Source organism: Pan troglodytes, chromosome 11 (genome assembly GCF_028858775.2).
Source record: "Pan troglodytes isolate AG18354 chromosome 11, NHGRI_mPanTro3-v2.0_pri, whole genome shotgun sequence".
Classification (NCBI taxonomy): domain Eukaryota; kingdom Metazoa; phylum Chordata; class Mammalia; order Primates; family Hominidae; genus Pan; species Pan troglodytes.
In genome coordinates, this window is record NC_072409.2 from 103,521,597 (window position 1) to 103,547,255 (window position 25,659).

The 25,659-nt window shown below is 36.7% G+C and overlaps 1 protein-coding gene across 1 annotated transcript in view; it reads right to left on the reverse strand.

Moving 5' to 3' along the window:
* TYRP1 (tyrosinase related protein 1) overlaps nucleotides 1–25,659 on the reverse strand; it is a 1,163,994-nt gene that overhangs the window by 345,375 nt on the left and 792,960 nt on the right. The window contains exon 5 of the mRNA XM_063787982.1: nucleotides 17,843–17,954. The gene's annotated coding sequence lies outside the window, so the exon portion shown is untranslated. The remainder of the gene's footprint in view (nucleotides 1–17,842; nucleotides 17,955–25,659) is intronic.

A 25,659-nucleotide genomic window follows, 5' to 3' on the forward strand; every position in this document is an offset into this window, starting at 1 on the left:
CATGAGCTGTGAAGCCAAATTGACTAAGTAAAATCTGGCTTGATCACTTAAAAACTGTGAACTTAGGAAGTTACTAACCCTTACTGTGCTTATTTTTTTATTGTAAAATATAAATAAGAATAATCCTCATTTTAAAACCTATTGTGAGAATTAAATGCAATGCTATTTATATAGTAGTTAGATCAATGCCTGCTTTATAGTACCAGCTAAAATCTTAATCTGTAAATGCCTGGAAGTAAATTTCATAGCTGTTAACAGTGGCTATAATTAGATTGTGGTTTTGTAAGTGATTTTAGGTTCCTACTCCTTTTGCCTGTTTACGCATTCAACATTTTCTATAATATGTAGCCTTACTTTTGTAATAAATATATTTAAACTTATTCTTAATAAACATCTTAATGCCAGCTTCTGAGACACTGAGTGCCAGTGTTTGGAAAGGAATAAATAATTATACACATGACTATTTATAGGGAGGAGATTCTTATTTAGCTTTCTTGGAAACAGTAGTAACTTTGTAGCATGACTTAAAAGTGACCACCCTTTCCAGAGGTTATTAATTCTTGGCATCTTCTATATGATCCTTCAATTTGCTTCACTTTGCTGAGAGCAGGCAGCTGAGTATGGGGACTATCATGATGTTAATTCATCACGGGAAATATGAAAGAGTACCTCCAATTCTTTACACATTATTTTCAGTGTGTTTTGACAGAAGGAATGATGATTCTGCCTGGGTTAGACAGCAAGGCACAATAACACTCAGGAGGGTGGCTATATTTTTTGACATTTGTACAATTTGGGGAGAATACTACTTTCTTTTTATTATTTATTTTTCTATATATGTCTGGAAAAAATATGACCACTGGATCATTTAACATGCGCATCCTCGATCTGAGCTTCTTAGCAAGAAATTGTGGTATCCTGAGGTACCATAATTTTTCAGAGTGTCCTCACCTCCTCCACCTCTGTAACTTCATGGGTAACAGCCAGTGTTTAATGAAAATATTTTTCAACTAGCTTCTACCAGCTTCTACAGGTTCTCATTGGATTCTTCCACTGTATTCTTTCTCCTTTTGTTTCTTTCCTTTACACATATTGAAACGTTTCAGAAAGGGTAGCTTTTTGATAATAAATTTTTACTTGGCATTATCAAAGCAAAAAATTGTATTAGAATAAGTTAAACAGGAAAGGGAAACTTTATTCAAGAATATTGCAATAGGAGAGAGAGGCCAGAACTCAGCCTGAACTCAAATCTGCTGAAAAAGGGGTTCAAGGCTTTTTAAACATTAGTATGAAAGAAGGATGATGGGCAATCTGTGTTTGCTGATTGGCTTTACTGAAAGGAAAATAAACTTTCTCATGTCTTCTTGAGCAAGGGGTAGTTTTATAATTTGGAGCAAGATATACACAAATGATACACAACAAAGTTAGGCTCCTACCTTCCCATAAAGACTGCGATAGGGCTCAATGATGATTACATTACTCCCTGGTCTTTGAGAAAGGCATTTGTGGGATGTGAAACTAATGAGAGGCTTTTAAAAAATATTTACAGCTCAAAGAAAAAAGAGAATTTAAGTGACAAAGTTTTAAAGAAAATTACCTAAGAGGTAAGGGGCCTTGAGTCTGAAAGAAGCCTGTATGAAGTTTAGCAAACTGAGGGGAAAGTTAAGGCCTTGTTTGTCAGCATTTTATAATATGAAATGTAGCATTTTATTCTGTATAGTATGAATGAGATAAGGATAATCACAACATGTGTATTGTTATTTATTATTTATATTACTTTTTTGCATAAACTACTCATTGGAGCTTCATTGTCTACATTTTGGTATAGCTATTATTATTTTCAGAATTAATTTACAGCTAATCGTTTTAAGAGCAGAAAAGTAAAAGAAAAGATTCTATAACCCAGGCAAGAGAGAACTGGCAATTAAGTTCAGGTGTCCTGATCCCAAGTACTGTCATTACTCACTTATGCATGCAGAAGTAATCAGGGGAGTATGATTTCCCAGGCACTATGCTAACTGTTGGGATTACAGTCATAAACAGTAGTGCCAAACATGATGACCAGCATTTGACAGACCCTAAATAAACTTCTGTAACATGGGGAAAAATGAGTCTCTCCTTTAAAAAATAAAAAAACCTCAGAGTAACTTTGGTATACATTTTAATGCAAGTCAAGTAGATTTGCAATTTACAAAAATGTTATAAAGCATAAGATGGCTCATTGCTACAATTATTGTTCTGCAATTGCTTAATTCATATTTTACTAAACAAAGCTTAGACAACTGATTTTATATTTCTCTTAATTTCATAAAAAATAATCTATGTAACAAAATATCACAATAGAATTATTCTCCTTACTACTTGTAAGAAATATTGATGTTTCATTTTCTTGCTTTTTAAAATAATTTACTTTAAAAATTTTAATAGATTCACGAGGTAGAAGTGCAGTTTTGATACATGAATATACTGCATAGTGGTGAAGTCTGGGCTTTCAGTGCAACCATCTCCTGAGTAGTGAACGCTGTACTCAATAGGTAAATTTTCAACCCTCACCCCTTCTAAAACTTCCCAGTTTATGACTTCCCACTGTCTATTATTCCTCTCTGTATATACATACATATTACTCATTGTGTAGCTCTTATAAATCAGGACATGTAGTATATGAGTTTCTATTTCTGAGTTATTTCACTTACTATAATGGCCTCTAGCTCCATTCATATTGCTGTAAAATGCATGATTTCATTCTTTCTTCTGGCTGCATGGTATCCCATGGTATGTGTATACGACTTTTTTTTATCCAATCATTCACTGATGGACACCTAGGTTGACTCCATGACTTCGCTGTTGTGAATAGTGCTATAATAAGCCAAGAATGCAGGTGTCTTTTTGGTATAATGACTGCTTTTACTTTGGGTAGATATCCAGTAGTGGGATTGCTGAATCAAATGACAGTTCTATTTTTAGTCCTTTGAGGAATCTCCATACATTTTCTATAGAGGATGTACTAATTTACATTCCCACCAACAGTGCATCAGAGTTCCCTTTCCTCCACATTCTCACTAATATGTTATTTTTTTTTTACTTTTAAATAGCCATTCTGATTGGTGTAAGGTGGTATCTCATTGTTTTTTGTTTTTGTTTGAGACTGGGTCTCACTCTGCTGCCCAAGTTGGAGTGCAATGGTGGCATCTCAACTCACTGTAATCTTCACCTCCAGACTCAAGCAATCCTCCCACCTCAGCCTCCCAAGTAGCTGCAACTGCAAGCATGTGCCACCATGCCCAGCTGATTTTTGTATTTTTTTGTAGAGACAGGGTTTCTTCACGTTGCTCAGGCTGGTCTCGAACTCCTGGACTCAAACGATCCTCCCACTTCTGCCTCCCAAAGTGCCGAGATTGCAGGCATGAGTAACCACGCCCAGGATCACTGTAGTTTTAATTTGCACTTATCTGATGATTAGTGATACTAGGAATCTTTTTCATATGTTTTTTGGCCATTTGTGTGTCTCCTTTTGAGAAATGTCTGTTCATGTCCTTTGCCCACTTTTTAATGACGTTATTTGTTTGTTTCTTGTTGATGTTTTCAAGTTCCTTGTAGATTCTGGATATTAGTCTTTCATCGAATGCATAGCTTGCAAATATCTTTTCCCATTCTGTACGTTGTCTGTTTACTCTGCTGATTATTCTTTTGCTTTACAGAAGCTTTTTAGTTTAATTAAATTCCATTAATTTCTTTGTTTTTGTTGCATTTACTTTTGAGGTCTAAGCATAAATTCTTTGCCTAGGCCAATGTCTTGAATAGTTTTTTCTAAATTTTCTTATATGACTTTTACAGTCTCAAATGTTACACTTAGATTAACCCCCCTTGAGGTAATTTTTTGTATATGATGAGAGATTGGGGTTCAGTTTCTATATAAATATGTCTTTGACCTATTGTGTCTTATTAATGCCTTTAACAGTGCTACAAAGATTATCTGTTGTGGTTGCAGCTTGAGTTCCCCAGGTATGCCCTTTGGAAGGTGAAGGAAGGAAACAGGATTAGGAAGAATGGGATGTTGGGTGAGATGTAGTCATAAAAATGATCTCAGTCAGCCACAGGGAGCTAGGTATCTGTAATGGCTCTTCCAAGCTGTCCTGCATTGTGGTGAGAATGGGCCTTCTTATACTAGGGTGGGCAAGTCACTGGATGCAAGATTTCCTAGGAGAGTGGGAGATAATATTGGATGAGGCAGCTGTTGTAAATCAAGGTCTATTTCTTACGAGGGTTGACAGCTGAAGCTGTCAATTTGAAGCACCATCAGCTGTGTGTAGAATACATCTCGCTGTCATTAACATAGATTAGGATCATGTATCACAGCAGCCAATGTAGTTTGATTGATTAGACATACAGACACTGCTATATATTTGTAAAAAGTACTACTGAAATATATTTAAAAATCTGTTGCTTCAACTCATGGATTCACTTTAGGCTATCGAATTCATTACACAAAATTTTACAGTGGTGCAATTGTATAGGAATTGCAATTTTGTATAAATTTAATATGGATAATAGTGAACAAATGTCAGTTTCACATTGTTGAAGTATATTGCTTAATAAATGCATATGAGAAACATATAAATCCTATTTTTTTCTTAAAATATAAAACTGTGTGTTTTATAGTGAAATTTCAACTGTTTAAAAGAGATCATTAATTTGGATCAATAGGACATGTCAATGTTGTGGACCAAATTGTGTTCCCTCCAAAATTCATATGTTGAAGCTCTAATGCTCAATGTGACTGTATTTGAGACAGGTGATTTTAGGAGCTAACGAAATTTAAGTGAGATCACATGTGTGGATCTCAAATCTAACAGGACTGGTATTCTTTTTTTTTTTTTTTTTTTTTTTTGAGGAGACGGAGTTTCGCTCTGTCGCCCAGGCTGGAGTGCAGTGGTGTGATCTTGGCTCACTGCAAGCTCTGCCTCCCGGGTTCACGCCATTCTCCTGCCTCCGCCTCCCGAGTAGCTGGGACTACAGGTACCTGCCACCACACCCATCTAATTTTTTTGTATTTTTAGTAGAGATGGGCTTTCACCTTGTTAGCCAGGATGATCTTGATCTCCTGACCTCGTGATCTGCCCGCCTTGGCCTCCCAAAGTGCTGGGATTATAGGCGTGAGCCACCATGCCTGGCCCAGGACTGGTATTCTTACAGTGAAAGGAAGGTACACAAGGAGTGTACCCACACAGAGGAAAGGTCAGATGAGAACACAGTGAGTAGATGGCCACCTGCAAGCCAGGAATAGAGGCTTTACCAGAAAATAAGGCTGGCACCTAGATCATGGACTTCCAGCCTCCAGAACTGTGAGAAAATAAATTTCTGTGTTTAAACTACCAAGTCTGTGGCATTCTCTTATGGCAACCCAAGAAGTATGATAACAATAATATATCATGTTAATGTAATACAACTGGTCATATTATATTACTGGAATTTTGAAAACCACTGCTTTAGAGAATGGCCTCAAGATAGGCTAGACATGTTACATGTGACTGCACATGTATACAGTTTACAGAGCTTTATAGTTCATTTTAAACTGCACTCTTAGCTTTATATATATTCAAAGTTAAAGCAGAATAGAAGATACAAATCATCAGATATTTCTAGAGTCTTTTATTATTTCCTCAGTAGGTCAAATACTTTCTTCTCTTGCTCTTTATTTAGAAGATAGAAACCGAGAAACCAAGAACTTGCCCCAAAGCTTATAATCTATCTGCATCTATATCCTCCTTTTGGAAAGCAATTATAAATCATGAGGGGATATAATCAATGTAGAAACAGCATACAATCTGAAATTACAATGCCCAGGATTAAGTCTGGATTGGGCCATGATACTCTGGGTGAGCCATCTACATTTAATAAGTTACAGTTTCTTTCAAGTAATCTGAAGGTACTAGTGGACTGTAGAAATTCAATGAGTAAAGAGAGGTAAGTAAAGAAGTAATAATTACTGTGTTCTTAAAATTGACAAGATACTCTGCAGAATGCTTAATATGTGTCCTCATTTAATTATTATAATTCCATGCTGTGAATTTTCTTATTTTAGAGATGAAAAAACAGAAGATTGGAAAATTTAATATTATCAATGTTATAGAACAAATACTTGTTGGAGCCCGCCTCCAATTCTAGGCAATTTGTTTTCATAGCCTGTACTGTTAACCACTCTCCCATTGTGACGGTTAATTGTAGGTGTCAACTTGATGGCACTAAAGGATTCCCAGACAGCTGATAAAATATTATTTAGGGGTATATCTGGAAGGCTATTTCTGAAAGAGATTGGCATTTGAATCAGTGGGCTGAGTAAGAAAGACCCACCCTCACCCAATCAACTGAGGGCCCAAATAGAACAAAAAGTCAGAGGAAAGGTGAATTCTCTCTCTCTCTCCCTCTCTCTCTCTCTCTTTATCTCTGTCTCTGTCTCTCTCTCTCTCTCTCGGAGCCTGGACATATCTCTGTCCTTGAACATCAGAAATCCAGGTTCTCTGGTCTTCAGAATTCAAGACTTGCATGGCTCTCCTTACCCCCAGCTGCCCTCCATCTCAGGTTTGAGCCACTCCACTGGCTTCCCTGGTTTTCCAGCTTACACATGGTGTATCAGGGAACTTCTCACAATGACATGAACCAATTTCCATAATAAATTTCTCTCTCTCTCTCCATCCTATTGGTTCTGTTTCCCTAGAGAATCCTAATACACCCATGCTGTGTTACCTGACAACAATAGTAAAAATAATAACAAATTTTACACTTATCGCAGTAATCATTTTTAAAACATTAATTTTAAATGCTCTAACCATACAATTTTAAGATCTAGTTTCATAATAGTCACTATTTTGATTCATGCCTAGAATTATATTAAGAAATTATATTTAGAGTTGAAAAAGTAACAGCTCCCAGTTTAAACAATATGAGGAATTTTGTCTACTTGTTGTATTGTGTGCCTTTTCATAACCCAAGTTAAATATTTAGAATTAGATTATATGTTGCAGAGAGGGAGAGAGAGAGAGAGAGAGAGAGAGAAAAAAAATCTCATCTAGTGGTATGAACTTCATGAAGCATAAATGACCAGGCAAGAACTAATACTGATGCCAGAGATAAATACATATTTTTCAATTGATTAAATGTAAGAATAAATAAAGTTCAATTACAAGAGACTATTATGAATAAAAAGTTAACAATAGCAAAGTTGGAAAGAGAAAATGGCTTTCTGTGTTCTAATTATTAAACAAAGCACAATATAATAGTGAAATATTGAACTAATATCCTTAAAAATGTAATACTTTAGTTTTCATTTGATTTGTTTTTCTTTTCTTTTTTTTTTTTTTTTTGAGACAGAGTCTGGCTGTGTTGCCCAGGCTGGAGTGCAGTGGCACGATCTTGGCTCACTGCAACCTCTGCCTCCTGGGTTCAAGCGATTCTCGTGCCTCAGCCTCCCAAGTAGTTGGAACTACAGGTACCCGCCACCATGCCTGGCTAATTTTTTGTATTCTTAGTAGAAATGGGGTTTCACCCTGTTAAGCCAGGATGGTCTCAATCTCCTGACCTCTTGATCTGCCCGCCTCAGCCTCCCAAAGTGCTGGGATTACAGGCATGAGCCACCGCACCCAGCCTGATTTTTAAAATACTATGTCCATACATTGCTAAACAATAGTTTAGAGAAAAATGGATTGGATGGTCATGTACTGAGGGAGAAATATATTGTACATTAATCCTTATCACTGGAGTTAAAGCAGTAGGATATATAAGATCAATCTTGGTGATCAATGGTGTAATTAGAAGCCTCTTTAGTTCCCCCAGGAGTTTATTATTAAGAGATAAGACATACTTGTATGAATAAAGAACTCAAAATTTAAAGTACTATATGTAAAGGTGCAAAGGGTTATATTAAGTGCCAAAGCGCCATGAGCTCAGAGGAGGATTCTGTTGCATTGGCGGACCTCAAAGAATGGGTAGAAACTGAACAGAAAAGAAAACGCAAGGTGTAGCATGTAGAGAAAACACATGAGAAATGTCTTTTTAGAGACAGACCCGGGGGTTTGTATTTGATTCTTTTTTTTTTTTTTTTTTTTTTTTTTTTGAGTGGAGTGTAGTGGCAGGATCTCGGCTTACTGCAAGCTCTGCCTCCAGGGCTCTCACCATTCTCCTGCCTCAGCCTCCTGAGTAGCTGGGACTACAGGCGCCCGCCACCACATCCGGCTAATTTTTTTGTATTTTTAGTAGAGGTGGGGTTTCACCGTGTTAGCCAGGATGGTCTCGATCTCTTGACCACGCGATCCGCCCACCTCTGCCTCCCAAAGTGCTGGGATTACAGGCGTGAGCCACTGCGCCTGGCCCTTGTATTTGATTCTAATTATATTTCTTGAAACATAGTAAATGTTCATTAAGAGTAAGTGGGAAGTAAAGTGGGAGGGGTACTTAGAAAGGTGAGACCAATCTGCCTTGACCAGATAGGATTTCCACTCTGGAAATATGAGAAATACAGGTACAAAGAAAGGCTCCTGGAACATGATTCACAGGTATCTGAGAAAATGTCACAAGTCCACAGAAGTCTTGTTCCAATAGAGAGTTGCCAAGATAATACTGAGCTGTGGAAGGTGAGGTTATACTAATGTGAGTTTCTGTGGCACTACAAAGGCAACGAAGTGTGCAAACAGGGGTGTTGGCCTTGTAGTCAGTTAAGAATCATTATCTGTGCAGAGCAAAATTGTCCCCTGGGAGGGTACAACCCACCTCCTCAGGTCCAGGAAAAATATCGCTTAAAACTCTGCATAATGAAATAAAGAAGGGTTTCTGTATATAAATAAAATATGCTGTTTCTGTGTTCATGCTGTAGTTTATTTTAGGATGTAAGCTGGGAAACATTGCCAACCTCACTGAAAAAGCAAAGCTGGAAAAATAGAGCTCCTTTACAAGACGAATAACACAAAAGCCCCAGTTGGTTTTCTATCTCTTCCCAAGGGATTTGTTTAGATATATTGCAATCAATACCATAAGACAATTCAGAGCTTGCTAAAGAGGATTGATTAAACTGTACATGATTTTTAATGAAAATCTACCTATCTAAATGGATAGCACAATCTGGTGGCACTAAACTTGTAAAGGCACTTCAAAGGTAAAGAATAAAAGTTCAATTCCATGTAGTAAATTAAAACATAACAATGAATGCTGTCTGCTAGAGGGGACCCATGTTTTTCGATTAGGGATCTCTGGAAGTTATTAACCCTCGGCTCTTTCTGGCTCAGCAGACACAAAGCTCTGCACTCACAGAATACATTTAATCTGAGAAGCCCAGTGTTCTTTGCACTAAGCAATTCAACAATGTAACCTATCAAACAATAAGTGGAGCCACATTTTTATTTTTCCTCACAATGAAAGCACTCAAAGGTCAAGTGGCTTGTTAAAAGTCACTTGGAGGATCTTTGTTTTGATTTGGATTAGGGGAAAGGCAACTTCACAGAAAAGTCATAAGTGGGAACCTAGAGATTGTGACAGAATACGGGAAAATTACTTAAGGCCACATTATTAAGGATCTAAATGCCAGGCTAAGTTGGTTAGACTTTGAAAGACAATAAGAAGCCTTTGAAGATTTGCAAGTAGTGGAAGTGACTTGTTTAAAATGGTGTGTCAGGAGGAGCATAGCAGCAGAAATGCATGGTAGGAGAAAGTGTCAAGAAGACTCATCAAGAGAACAGTGTAGTATTCTGGATGAGAGGTATGGAACCTGGAACAGTGAGAAGGAAATTTAAATGGAATAAAGTTAACATATTTTTAATATACATACCCATCTCTAATGCTATCCATCTCACTAACTATTTATTCACAATCATCAAAATGTGTGAATCAGTTGGATCTTCATGTATGTTAAAGAGGAGACAACAAAACCTGTGACTAAGAGAATTTTGTTGAAAGAATAACAGAATATAGAGAAAATGTTGATTTTGGCTTATGACACTTTGAATCAGGTAGTGTTAGGACCTGTTTTTCCATATTCTTAGGCATCACAATTGTTTTAGAGCTGTACATGGTGAGTGAAAGTGGCTGATGAGACTCTTCTGGAAACTTGGTGAAGTGATAGGGAAAGAGAAACTTTTTGTTCTGGAATTTCCAGGAGTATAAGGCATAAGTGTGGAGTTGCTGTTAGATAACTTACCACCACAAAGGAAGATCCCACTTAACGAGGCCAAACTAAAGATTGAGAGGCTCATTCCTTATTACCACTTGAGCCCTATGTTCACTGGCACCTGGAGCTGTATAATCTATATTTTAAATTACGTGAGCAGATACTTTTCACTAGGTAGTCAAATCATCTTGAGTTTTTCAGTTTTTCACACACAATGGAAAAAAAAATTTAAAGTCATAAAATCCAAGGGAACAGCATTTCAATAGAGGGGTGATGAAGTTTTAGTTATCAGTTATATGTACTGCAGAGTAGAAAATGTCACCAGTATGGTGTTTTTGACGTTTCACAGCACAATTTCAATAGAATATAAGTAGATATAGTAAGGTCTTAGTGTATAAAAAAGTATGTGAAGTAGATTAGTGATGATAAAGAACAAGTAGAGCATACAGGACACTTTTTGAGAGAGTAGGTGAAAAGTAGGGAAGAAAGTGAGTAGCCAGAAGACTAGTATGGTTGAGAGAAAGTTGACTTTGGAAAAAGGGCAGTAGAATGTGTTTGGAAGTGGACGCGTTGCCAGATAAAGGACAGGAAGGCCTTTCAGCAAAAAGGGAAAGTATACACATATATCATAAGAGCACTTATTACAGCATTGTTCATGATGTAAAATACTCAAAACAAGCTAATATTAAATAATTATTGCAAATGAATTAAAAATAATATATAAAATACTGATAATAAAAGACTAAGTGAAAAGGCATGATACACCATACTCTGTATAGAACAGATATAAAAATAAGGGTATAGTTACCTAATTTTCTAGAATGATTTCTTTCTTTCTTTCTTTTTCTTTTTTTTTGGGGGGGGGACAGTCTCACTCTGCCTTGCAGTGGCGTGATCTCAGCTCACTGCAACCTCCCCCTCTGGGGTTCAAGCAATTCTCTTGACTCAGCCTCCTAAGTAGCTGGGATTACAGGCACCAGCCACTATGCCTGGTTAATTTTTTTTGTATTTTTAGTAAAGATGGGGTTTCACCATGTTAGCCAGGCTGGTCTTTAACTTCTGACCTCAAGTGATCTGCCTGCCTCGACCTCCCAAAGTGCTGGGATTACAGGTGTGAGCCACCGTGATGGGCCAAATAATAATGATTTCTATAGTAAAATATTTTTAAAAGCAGACAGATACATGGAAAAAAAAAAGAGAAGACACAATGTATAAAAAATGTAGTGAAGAGGGAAAAAATTTGGAACATTAAATAGGATTTCAAGTCGTCCACTTGTCATTTATCAAACCTATATATGTGCTTGCCATGAGTGAGAAAATGTATTCATCATTTTACAAATATTGATTCATTTGATTCTTATATCAACTCGATAAAGTAGACAACATTATTATCAACTTGATGAGGAAACTAATTCAAGAGATAGGGTAAGTGATGTCGCTAAGATCACTCAGTTGTAAGTGGAGGAGGTGAGATTTGAATTTGAAGCAATCTGGGTCCAGGGTCCATATATTTAGAAACTATTCTAGGTGGCTTAAAAGGCTTTTTTTCTTGAATGATGCCAACAATCAATTTTCAATTTAAATAATATGTGTTTTGCTTGCCCTGGCCTTTGTTAGATCATAGAAAGCTAGAGACAAAGAACCTTAAAGATATATCATACCAATTCTCCCTCATCAATCTCTATTGTGAGAAAATAATTGAGATTTTGGAACAAAGGCTCCCAAACTTCTTCAATCTTGCTAATTCAAATAAATATTTTTTAGTCCTTTTTCCCAAAACTTCAATTTTATTGTATCTTGCTGTACTCACTACTCTCACCATATATATTACTTAAGATTTCTATTATAAATAGAATTCTTGTATATGCCTTTAGTAGAGACCTTGGGGGACGTATTCATAACAAGTGCCCAAATGATTTTGATGCCTGTGGTCTGTTGACTATACCTTGAGAAAGATTGAATTCATGTTTTCTTTCCCTTTTGATTTCCTAGAGTTGTATAAATCAATGGTGAGTGAAGATTAGCTCATATGGATGTACTTAGTAAAGAAAAAATAATTGTGAGTGGCATGATTTCTAGCCCTCAGTCCCCTTCTGCTTGCTGCTCTCTTATTACATTTTGCTGATTTTTGCTATTAAAGTGGGAAAAAGAAAACACTAGGAAAAATTATATTTGTCAAAATATAAACATTTAAATTTATTTTACAAGCAGAATACCATGGGTGAATAGATTAAGATACTATTGCAATTCAATTTTTTAAAAATCCCCTCTTGGATTCGTCCATCACGCTCTTCTTTTTTTCATAGGCAATTTTATTAGTTTGTTCTTACACTGCTATAAAGAAATACCTGAGACTGGATAATTTATAAAGAAAAGAGCTTTAATTGGCTCCCAGTTCTGCAGGCTGTACAGGAAGCATATCCGTTTCTGCTTTTGGGGAGACCTCAGGCAACTTCCAATCATGGCAGAAGGCAAAGGGGGAGCAAACATCTTACATAGCCAGAGCGGGAGGAAGAGAGAGAAGGGGGTGGTGCCACACACTTTGAAACAACCAGATCTCATGAGAACTCATTCACCATACAGTACACCAAGTGGGGGATGGTGCTAAACCAGTAATGGGAACTCCGCCCCTATGCTCCAATCACCCCTGACCAGGCCCTTTCTCCAACACTGCAGATTACAATTCAATATGAGGTTTTGGCAGGGACACAAATCCAAACCATACCACCAGTATCCTTAAAATAAAATCTGTTTTTTATCCCTTGCTCTTACGTCCTCATCTTCCCACTATGCCTCATCAATTTATTTTGTGTTTTACTTTTTCAAAGAAATTGCTCTTGCTGAAGTCACGTAAAAACAGGATCTATTGACAAAGTTTTAGTCATTAATGGCATACAATCTACACTTACTTTTTAAGTATTTAACATTATAGAAAAGGTCTTAAAATTATCTCTCTTCTCCCTTGATCTCTCAAAACATGTCTTCCTATTTCTATGTATTTATATTTAATTGTTTTTTTAACAGGTATAAATTGTATATATTTATGGTGTACAATATGATGTTTGGATATATGTATATAGGTTAGTGCAAAAGTAATTGCGGCCTTTGCAATGGCAAAAACCACAATTACTTTTGCACCAACCTAATACTTTGTGGAATGCATAAATCAAGCTGATTAACATAGGTATTACCTCACTTTTATTTTTGTGATGACAACCCTTAAAGTCTACTCTCAGCAATTTTCAAATGTTCAATATGTTACCTATAGTTATCATGATGTACAACGCATGTCTTGAACTTATTCCTCGAAAATACAATTTTGGGTCCTTTGACCATCATCTCCCTAATTACCCCACCTCCAACCTCTGAGAACCACCATTTTCATCTCTATTCCTATGAGTTTGGCTTTTTATCTTTTACATATAAGTGAGATTATGCGGTATTTGTCTTCCTGTGGCTTCTTTCACTTAACATGAGGTCTTCTAAGTTTATCCATGTTGTTGCAAATGACAGGCTTTTCATCTTTTTAAGGTTGAGTTCTATTTGGCTGTGTATATACACCACATTTCCTTTAACCATTCATCTATTAATAGACACATTGACTCCATATCTAGGCTATTGTAAATAATGCTAAAATAAACATGGAAGTGCAGATATCTCTTACACATACTGATTTTATAGCCTTTGGATATATACCCAGTAGTGCGATTGTTGGCTCATATAGTAATCCTACTTTAAATTTTTTGAGGACCCTCCAAATTGTTTTCCATAATGGTTATATGAATTTATATTCCCACTAGCTGTTTACAAAGACTCTGTTTTCTCCACATTCTCATGAACACTTGTTATTGCTCATCTTTTTGATACTAGCCATTCTGAGAGGTGTGAGGGAATAGCTCATTGTGGTTTGAATTTGCATTTCCTTGATGAATAGTGAGGCTGAGCATTTTTTCATATACCTGCTTGTCATTTGTATGGCCTCTTTTAAGAATGTCTATTCAGGGGTCCTTTGTCCATTTTTTAATTTGTTATATGTTTTCTCACTATGGAGCTTTTTGAATTCCTTATATATTTTTGAAATCAGCTTATCAATATCAACTTATATATATTCCTTATATATTTTTGAAGTCATTTATCAGATGTATGTTTTGCAGATATATTCTCATTTTGTAGGTTGTCTCTTCACGCTGTTGATTGTTTCCTCTGCTGTACAGAAGCCTTCTAGTTTGATGTAATCCTATTTGTCTATTTTTGCTTTTTAGTACATATCTAAAAGATCGTTGTTCAGATCAATGTCATGGAACTTTTCCCCTACGTTTTCTTCTAGTACTTTTATAGCTTCAAGTCTCATGTTTAATACTTGAGTCCATTTTTAGCTGATTTTTGCATATTGTGTGAGACAAGGGTTTAATTTCATTTTTCTGCACGGGGATATTAAGTTTTCTCAGCACCATTTATGAAAGATAATGTCCTTTATTCATTATGTTTTTGAACAGCTTTGTCAAAAACCAATTGACTGTCAATGCATTGATTTATTTCTGTCCTGTCTTATGGGTTCCATTTATTTTGGTTCTTTATATGGTGTTATTTCCTATATAATACTCTAATATTGCATTTCCTATATTATACTCCTATATATATATTCCTATATAATACTCTAATATTGTTATTTCCTATATAATACTCTAATATTGCATTTCCAGTGTCCTATTTCTGAGCCGCTACTCTTGATTTGGCCCACTTATTCTTACCCATGAATATAATAGGCCCCTATCTAGTATAGACTACTTTCTTTGTTGCCTACTCAATATCTTCATCCAATTTTGTCAGTCACCCAAATCTTACTTGTCAATTGCAAATTAATTATCTCTTCACTTCTGCCAGATGCTAGTCCCCTGTCACTTCCATTACATATTTTAGTGAATAATTTTCTAACGTAGAATTTTTGAATTTTTTTCTATGAGCCTATTTCTCATTCAAATCACAGTATTCACTCATTCAGTTTGAGTTGGACACTAGCACAATTATATACTTGCTATAATCAGCTACATGGATACTTTTGTTTTTCTTTCCATTGTGTGAATTACAACAAAAATTCTAAAAATCTTAATTTAATTTGGCTATAATAATATTTATTCCAAGTTAATATTTAAAAACTGATATAATATTATGGGATTTTAAAGCTATTTATTTTATAAACAAATTTAATTCTTTTGCAATAGTGCAATCATCACACATTTTTTCAACAGTGAATACCTAGTTTTTCACTTACAAACATTGAATCATTTTGGTTTCCTCACTGAATTATGTTCTCTACACCTTATTCACACAGTTTCACAGTAGAGTTCTCTGTTTCAAAAATATATCTAGTAGTTAAGTTTGACTAAAATTCTAGCTTCCCTTTATATCAAAGTAAACTTTTAAAACAGAAACTTGACATGTAAAGTTTTGTCAGGTTTTCTGGGATTGAGTTTAGAGTCAACTTTGATGTCTTGCACTGTGCTTTTCTTTCTTTACCATCTTCTGGGTAGTTTCTGTACTTTCTGTCTTGTTATATAACCTATTTTTATGTATACTTGTCAGATGTTTATTTCTGAACATATGTCAATCAAAAGGATATAGCAAAGTGAAATAAAGAATTTCCATAAAGACTTAAAGATGTATTATCAAAAGTAATCGCAAATTTCATGACACTTAAAAAATACAATTCAAACTAGGAATTTCTTGAATATGTCCTCAACTCCAATGCCTGCTACATTTATTTTTACCTTATATTTTTAAAAGTACATTTCTATAAAGAGTAAACTAAAGCCTATTTATAGGAAAAGAAAACATAAAGAACTGTGTACTTTTTCATACTACTTTGAATTCCAGTAATTTAGTAGCATGAATCTTAGAAGTGCTTTAACCAAATGTTGAATTTTGTTTAGAAATGGAAACAGTTAATGAATGAACACTTTATGTCTAAAGAGAAGAAGAGCATTCTAAACCACTTCTGACAAGAAAATTTAAACAATTACAGATGCTTATGGTGCTAAACAGTCTATTGAGAGAAAGTTACAGATTGCTAAAGGTCGGTGTTCCTCCTTTGAGAAAGATTGGGAGAAGAACCAAATGTCTGCCCCATGTTTATTCTGAAATAAAGTTATCCAGTGTTTTCTTAATGTGCTTTTCTCCACCACAAACCTCTGCTTGAAAAATATTCAGTTTTCATTGTTCAGTTACAAAAGACATAAGATAATTTAATAAATTAATTCCAAGCATGGTATTTTTAAATTTTACTTTAAGTTCTGGGATACATGTGCTGAACATGCAGGTTTGTTACATAGATATACATGTGCCATAGTGGTTTGATGCACCTACCAACCTGTCATCTAGGTTGTAAGCCTCGCATCCATTAGGTATTTGTTCTAATGCTCTCCCTCCCCTTGGCCCCACCCCACAACAGGCCCTGGTGTGTGATGTTTCCCTCCCTGTGTCCTTGTGTTCTCACTGTTCAGCTCCCACTTTTGAGTGAGAATATGTGGTGTTTGGTTTTCTTTTCCTATGTTAGTTTGCTGAGAATGATGGCTTCCAGCTTCATCCATGTCCCAGCAAAGGACGTGAACTCATCCTTTTTTATGCCTGCATACTATTCCATGGTGTATATGTACCACATTTTCTTTATTCAGTCTATCATTGATGGGCATTTGGGTTGGTTCCAAGTGTTTGCTATTGTAAATAGTACTGCAATAAACATACATGTGCATGTGTCTTTATAGTAGAATGATTTATAATCCTTTGGGTATATACCCACTAATGGGATGGCTGGGTCGAATGGTATTTCTGGTTCTAGATCCTTGAGGAATCGCCACAATGTCTTCCCCAATGGTTGAACTAATTTACACTCCCACCAACAGTGTAAAAGTGTTCCTATTTCTCCACAGCCTCGCCAGCATCTGTTGTTTCCTGACTTTTTAATAATTGCCATTCTGACTGGCATGAGATTGTGTCTCATTGTAGTTTTGATTAACCATGGTATTTTTAAGGCAACACAAACACAAGGCAGAAAGATTCAACCGGATAGCATTTCTTATGAGCTAGTAATATTTTGAAGCTACATCAAAACAAAACATAGCAAAACAAAATACTGTTGTAAAGATTGAAGATCATAACTGCACATTTCTGCCTGGCATTTCTTAAGGGAAATTGCAAATCACTGTTTAGAGAACAACAGAAAATATCTAGAGAGAGCAACCAGAATAATAAAATCTCAAACCCATGCTTTTCAAAAATAGATTAATGTAGTGATTGTCAAAAATTGCTAACATATATGTATTTAACCATATTCAAAGGAAAAAAGAATCTCACATACCCAGCAATTAAACTTTGATTATTATTAATATTATATTACCTGGATAAAATAAAAAACTATACTTTATAATTTTTATACAGCTGCATTCTCAAAGTTGTCAGAAAAGCAATATACATTTATTTTCTGGAAACAAGTAACTTTTTAAAAACTCAAGCAATTATTTCTGAGCAATAGCTGAAAACTTAATCTAGCCAATATAAAAATAACTCAGTCAAATTAATGATTAACCTACTGTTTCATGGATAAACTAAACAAAACAGAACAGAATTTCTCTATTCCATGTCTCTCTGTCTCAAATAAATCTCAAAGAAGGTTTCATATTAGAATTCTCATACCTCTTATTGGGTAGGGTCTTGCTCTCAAGATTCTTCCAGTTAAACAATTTCTGCCATATTGCATATTATTCCAAGACAATAAGGTCCATCAATATGGGGAAGTAGAAATAGGCTGGGAAAAGAGGTAAGTTGCAAATAAGAGTCATATTTCCTTGCAGGAATAGTATTCATTCTACTACACAGAAACTTCAGAAAATGTGATATCTATATATCAGTCAATCTATCTATCTATCTATCTATCTATCTATCTATCTATGTATACTTGCTTAGTATGTAGGGGAAATCCAATATTTCAAAATACATCTTTGATATTTTAAACTTTACTAATAAATTCTTTAAATTTTAAAAATATACACTAACTATGTTTTTATTCAGTATCTTTTCAGAAAATTCAATAATTTCTTACTGTTAACAAATGGCTTATTAATATTTATTAATTACTACTAAATTGTTATTATATAGTGTATTTTTCACCAGAATTATTCAATTTTTATATTGGATTCAAATTTTAACTATATTAACACCTATTCAGATTTAATGCATGTGTTTAACTGCAACATTGCCAATTATAATATCTTCTTTGCCCATGTTCTAGCTCCTTGAGACTTGTTTAATTGCTTCTAATTACTCATTTTTCATGGGGAGTTACAGGGGTAATATATTTTATGCACTCTTGCACATCTCTTTTTTTTTGGGATTATATTGAATCCATTTATTAGTCAATTTGAGAAGAATTGACGCCTTAATATATTTATTTAGACTTTTTTTTTTCTTTTTCTCTTTTATTATTATACTTTAAGTTTTAGGGTACATGTGCACATTGTGCAGGTTAGTTACATATGTATACATGTGCCACGCTGGTGCGCTGCACCCACTAACTCGTCATCTAGCATTAGGTATATCTCCCAACGCTATCCCTCCCCCCTTCCCCCACCCCACAACAGTCCCCAGAGTGTGATGTTCCCCTTCCTGTGTCCATGTGATCTCATTGTTCAATTCCCACCTATGAGTGAGAATATGCGGTGTTTTGTTCATTGTTCTTGCGATAGTTTACTGAGAATGATGATTTCCAATTTCATCCATGTCCCTACAAAGGACATGAACTCATCATTTTTTATGGCTGCATAGTATTCCATGGTGTATATGTGCCACATTTTCTTAATCCAGTCTATCATTGTTGGACATTTGGGTTGGTTCCAAGTCTTTGCTATTGTGAATAGTGCCGCAATAAACATACGTGTGCATGTGTCTTTATAGTAGCATGATTTATAGTCCTTTGTGTATATACCCAGTAATGAGATGGCTGGGTCAAATGGTATTTCTAGTTCTAGATCCCTGAGGAATCGCCAAACGGACTTCCACAATGGTTGAACTAGTTTACAGTCCCACCAACAGTGTAAAAGTGTTCCTATTTCTCCACATCCTCTCCAGCATCTGTTGTTTCCTGACTTTGTAATGATTGCCATTCTAACTGGTGTGAGATGGTATCTCATTGTGGTTTTGATTTGCATTTCTCTGATGGCCAGTGATGATGAGCATTTTTTCATGTGTTTTTTGGCTGCATAAATGTCTTCTTTTGAGAAGTGTCTGTTCATGTCCTTTGCCCACTTTTTGATGGGGTTGTTTGTTTTTTTCTTGTAAATTTGAGTTCATTGTAGATTCTGGATGTTACCCTTTGTCAGATGAGTAGGTTGCAAAAATTTTCTCCCATTTTGTAGGTTGCCTATTCACTCTGATGGTAGTTTCTTTTGCTGTACAGAAGCTCTTTAGTTTAATTAGATCCCATTTGTCAATTTTGTCTTTTGTTGCCCTTGCTTTTGGTGTTTTAGACATGAAGTCCTTGCCCATGCCTATGTCCTGAATGGTATTGCCTAGGTTTTCTTCTAGGGTTTTTATGGTTTTAGGTCTAATGTTTAAGTCTTTAATCCAACTTGAATTGATTTTTGTATAAGGTGTAAGGAAGGGATCCAGTTTCAGCTTTCTACATATGGCTAGCCAGTTTTCCCAGCACCATTTATTAAATAGGGAATCCTTTCCCCATTGCTTGTTTTTCTCAGGTTTGTCAAAGATCAGATAGTTGTAGATATGCGGCATTATTTCTGAGGGCTCTGTTCTGTTCCATTGGTCTATATCTCTGTTTTGGTACCAGTACCATGCTGTTTTGGTTACTGTAGCCTTGTAGTATAGTTTGAAGTCAGGTAGCGTGATGCCTCCAGCTTTGTTCTTTTGGCTTAGGATTGCCTTGGTGATGTGGGCTCTTTTTTGGTTCCATATGAACTTTAAAGTAGTTTTTTCCAATTCTGTGAAGAAAGGCATTGGTAGCTTGTTGGGGATGGCATTGAATCTGTAAATTACCTTGGGCAGTATGGCCATTTTCATGATATTGATTCTTCCTACCCATGAGCATGGAATGTTCTTCCATTTGTTTGTATCCTCTTTTATTTCCTTGAGCAGTGGTTTGTAGTTCTCCTTGAAGAGGTCCTTCACATCCCTTGTAAGTTGGATTCCTAGGTATTTTATTCTCTTTGAAGCAATTGTGAATGGGAGTTCACTCATGATTTGGCTCTCCGTTTGTCTGTTGTTGGTGTATAAGAATGCTTGTGATTTTTGCACATTGATTTTGTATCCTGACAGTTTGCTGAAGTTGCTTATCAGCTTAAGGAGATTTTGGGCTGAGACAATGGGGTTCTCTAGATATACAATCATGTCATCTGCAAAGAGGGACAATTTGACTTCCTCTTTTCCTAATTGAATACCCTTTATTTCCTTCTCCTGCCTAATTGCCCTGGCCAGAACTTCCAACACTATGTTGAATAGGAGTGGTGAGAGAGGGCATGCCTGTCTTGTGCCAGTTTTCAAAGGGAATGCTTCCAGTTTTTGCCCATTCAGTATGATATTGGCTGTGGGTTTGTCATAGATAGCTCTTATTATTTTGAAATACGTCCCATCAATACCTAATTTACTGAGAGTTTTTAGCATGAAGAGTTGTTGAATTTTGTCAAAGGCCTTTTCTGCATCTATTGAGATAATCATGTGGTTTTTGTCTTTGGCTCTGTTTATATGCTGGATTACATTTATTGATTTGCGTATATTGAACCAGCCTTGCATCCCAGAGATGAAGCCCACTTGATCATGGTGGATAAGCTTTTTGATGTGCTGCTGGATTCGTTTTGCCAGTATTTTATTGCGGATTTTTGCATCAATGTTCATCAAGGATATTGGTCTAAAATTCTCTTTTTTGGTTGTGTCTCTGCCAGGCTTTGGTATCAGAATGATGCTGGCCTCATAAAATGAGTTAGGGAGGATTCCCTCTTTTTCTATTGATTGGAATAGTTTCAGAAGGAATGGTACCAGTTCCTCCTTGTACCTCTGGTAGAATTCAGCTGTGAATCCATCTGGTCCTGGACTCTTTTTGGTTGGTAAGCTATTGATTATTGCCACAATTTCAGATCCTGTTATTGGTCTATTCAGAGATTCAACTTCTTCCTGGTTTAGTCTTGGGAGAATGTATGTGTCGAGGAATTTATCCATTTCTTCTAGATTTTCTAGTTTATTTGTGTAGAGGTGTTTGTAGTATTCTCTGATGGTAGTTTGTATTTCTGTGGGATTGGTGGTGATATCCCCTTTATCATTTTTTATTGCATGTATTTGATTCTTCTCTCTTTTTTTCTTTATTAGTCTTGCTAGTGGTATATCTATTTTGTCGATCCTTTCAAAAAACCAGCTCCTGGATTCATTAATTTTTTGAAGGGTTTTTGTGTCTCTATTTCCTTCAATTCTGCTCTGATTTTAGTTATTTCTTGCCTTTTCCTAGCTTTTGAATGTGTTTGCTCTTGCTTCTCTAGTTCTTTTAATTGTGATGTTAGGGTGTCAATTTTGGATCTTTCCTGCTTTCTCTTGTGGGCATTTAGTGCTATAAATTTCCCTCTACACGCTGCTTTGAATGCGTCCCAGAGATTCTGGTATGTTGTGTCTTTGTTCTCATTGGTTTCAAAGAACATCTTTATTTCTGCCTTCATTTCGTTATGTACCCAGTAGTCCTTCAGGGGCAGGTTGTTCAGTTTCCATGTAGTTGAGTGGTTTTGAGTGAGATTCTTAATCCTGAGCTCTAGTTTGATTGCACTGTGGTCTGAGAGATAGTTTGTTATAATTTCTTTTCTTTTACATTTGCTGAGGAGACCTTTACTTCCAAGTATGTGGTCAATTTTGGAATAGGTGTTGTGTGGTGCTGAAAAAAATGTATATTCTGTTGATTTGGGGTGGAGAGTTCTGCAGATGTCTATTAGGTCCACTTGGTGCAGAGTTGAGTTCAATTCCTGGGTATTCTTGTTGACTTTCTGTCTCGTTGATCTGTCTAATGTTGACAGTGGGGTGTTAAAGTCTCCCATTATTAATGTGTGGGAGTCTAAGTCTCTTTGTAGGTCACTCAGGACTTGCTTTATGAATCTGGGTGCTCCTGTATTGGGTGCATATATATATTTAGGATAGTTAGCTCTTCTTGTTGAATTGATCCCTTTACCATTATGTAATGGCCTTCTTTGTCTCTTTTGATCTTTGTTGGTTTAAAGTCTGTTTTATCAGAGACTAGGATTGCAACCCCTGCCTTTTTTTGTTTTCCATTTGCTTGGTAGATCTTCCTCCATCCTTTTATTTTGAGCCTATGTGTGTCTCTGCACGTGAGATGGGTTTCCTGAATACAGCACACTGATGGGTCTTGACTCTTTATCCAATTTGCCAGTCTGTGTCTTTTAATTGGAGCATTTAGTCCATTTACATTTAAAGTTAATATTGTTATGTGTGAATCTGATCCTGTCATTATGATGTTAGCTGGTTATTTTGCTCATTGGTTGATGCAGTTTCTTCCTAGTCTCGATGGTCTTTACATTTTGGCATGATTTTGCAGCGGCTGGTACCCGTTGTTCCTTTCCATGTTTAGCGCTTCCTTCAGGAGCTCTTTTAGGGCAGGCCTGGTGGTGACAAAATCTCTCAGCATTTGCTTGTCTGTAAAGGATTTTATTTCTCCTTCACTTATGAAGCTTAGTTTAGCTGGATATGAAATTCTGGGTTGAAAATTCTTTTCTTTAAGAATGTTGAATATTGGCCCCCACTCTCTTCTGGCTTGTAGGGTTTCTGCCGAGAGATCCGCTGTTAGTCTGATGAGCTTCCCTTTGAGGGTAACCCGACCTTTCTCTCTGGCTGCCCTTAACATCTTTTCCTTCATTTCAACTTTGGTGAATCTGACAATTATGTGTGTTGGAGTTGCTCCTCTCGAGGAGTATCTTTGTGGTGTTCTCTGTATTTCCTGAATCTGAACGTTGGCCTGCCTTGCTAGATTGGGGAAGTTCTCATGGATAATATCCTGCAGAGTGTTTTCCAACTTGGTTCCATTCTCCCAGTCACTTGTAGGTACACCAATCAGATGTAGATTTGGTCTTTTCACATAGTCCCATATTTCTTGGAGGCTTTGCTCATTTCTTTTTATTCTTTTTTCTCTAAACTTCCCTTCTCGCTTCATTTCATTCATTTCATCTTCCATCGCTGATACCCTTTCTTCCAGTTGATCGCATCAGCTCCTGAGGCTTCTGCATTCTTCACGTAGTTCTCGAGCCTTGGTTTTCAGCTCCATCAGCTCCTTTAAGCACTTCTCTGTATTGGTTATTCTAGTTATACATTCTTCTAGATTTTTTTCAAAGTTTTCAACTTCTTTGCCTTTGGTTTGAATGTCCTCCCGTAGCTCAGAGTAATTTGATCGTCTGAAGACTTCTTCTCTCAGCTTGTCAAAGTTGTTCTCTGTCCAGCTTTCTTCCGTCGCTGGTGAGGAACTGCGTTCCTTTGGAGGAGGAGAGGCGCTCTGCCTTTTAGAGTTTCCAGTTTTTCTGTTCTGTTTTTTCCCCATCTTTGTGGTTTTATCTACTTTTGGTCTTTGATGATGGTGATGTACAGATGGGTTTTTGGTGTGGATGTCCTTTCTGTTTGTTAGTTTTCCTTCTAACAGACAGGACCCTCAGCTGCAGGTCTGTTGGAATACCCTGCCGTGTGAGGTGTCAGTGTGCCCCTGCTGGGGGGTGCCTCCCAGTTAGGCTGCAAGGTGGTCAGGGGTGAGGGACCCACTTGAGGAGGCAGTCTGCCCGTTCTCAGATCTCCAGCTGCGTGCTGGGAGAACCACTGCTCTCTTCAAAGCTGTCAGACAGAGACATTTAAGTCTACAGAGGTTACTGCTGTCTTTTTGTTTGTCTGTGCCCTGCCCCCAGAGGTGGAGCCTACAGAGTCAGGCAGGCCTCCTTGAGCTGTGGTGGGCTCCACCCAGCTCTAGCTTCCCGGCTGCTTTGTTTACCTAATCAAGCGTGGGCAATGGCGGGCGCCCCTCCCCCAGCCTCGCTGCCGCCTTGCAGTTTGATCTCAGACTGCTGTGCTAGCAACTAGCGAGACTCCGTGGGCCTAGGACCCTCCGAGCCACGTGCGGGATATAATCTCGTGGTACGCCGTTTTTTAAGCCAGTTGGAAAAGCGCAGTGTTCGGGTGGGAGTGACCGGATTTTCCAGGTGCGTCCGTCACCCCTTTCTTTGACTAGGAAAGGGAACTCCCTGACCCCTTGCACTTCCCAAGTGAGGCAATGCCTCGCCCTGCTTCTGCTCGTGCACGGTGCGCGCACCCACTGACCTGCGCCCACTGTCTGGCACTTCCTAATGAGATGAACCCGGTACCTCAGATGGAAATGCAGAAATCACCCGTCTTCTGTGTCACTCAGGCTGGGAGCTGTAGACCAGAGCTGTTCTCATTCGGCCATCTTGGCTCCTCCCTGCACTCTTGCATATCTCATATTACATTTTTTGCTTCCCTTACACATAATAGAGATGTTAAGCCATAAGTTAAGTTTGGGATCAGAAATCTCTGCCCTATCCTTCAGCCCTCTATAAGCATTGTTTTGCTTTATCTAGCTTTTTATATTGAGTAAAAGGATAAAGACAGTTTTGTTTTGTTTTTTCTGGAATTTATTTTTTACCTAGATATATTGAAAACGTTTTCTTTGTTTAGCAATTTCAAGGGCAACCATTGAACTGTTCTCTGTCACTATAGTTTTGTCTTTTTGAGAATACAATATAAACAATATAGTATGTAATCTTTTCAGATGGGCTTATTTTAGCCTATGCTATTTTCCTTTTCATTTTTTCTGATCATCTCGCAAGTGTGCAGAGATATCTTATTGTTGTAACAATTTGGATTTTCCTAATGATGAAAGATCTTCAGCATTTGTTCATACTCTTATTTGTCATTTGTATTTTTTAAGTTAACACATAATTATAATATTTGGAGGGCACATGTGATACTGTGATACATGCATACAATGTGCAGTAATCAAGAATACTTGAGATATCCATCATTTCCAACATTTTTTATTTCTTTTTGTTAGGAATATTACAATTCTCTTCTGGCTTTTTTGTTGCAGTTTTTCACTTTTCTATGGCCCCAGGGATTCTCATAGCCTCAAGTTTGAGTTCTAGGATATTGGTGAAGATAATCTTTTTTTTTTTTTTTTTTTGAATTATAAAGAACTTTTTTTTTTTATTATACTTTAAGTTTTAGGGTACATGTGCACATTGTGCAGGTTAGTTACATATGTATACATGTGCCATGCTGGTGTGCTGCACCCACTAACTCGTCATCTAGCATTAGGTATATCTCCCAATGCTATCCCTCCCCCCTCCCCCCTCCCCACCACAGTCCCCAGAGTGTGATATTCCCCTTCCTGTGTCCATGTGATCTCATTGTTCAATTCCCACCTATGAGTGAGAATATGCGGTGTTTGGTTTTTTGTT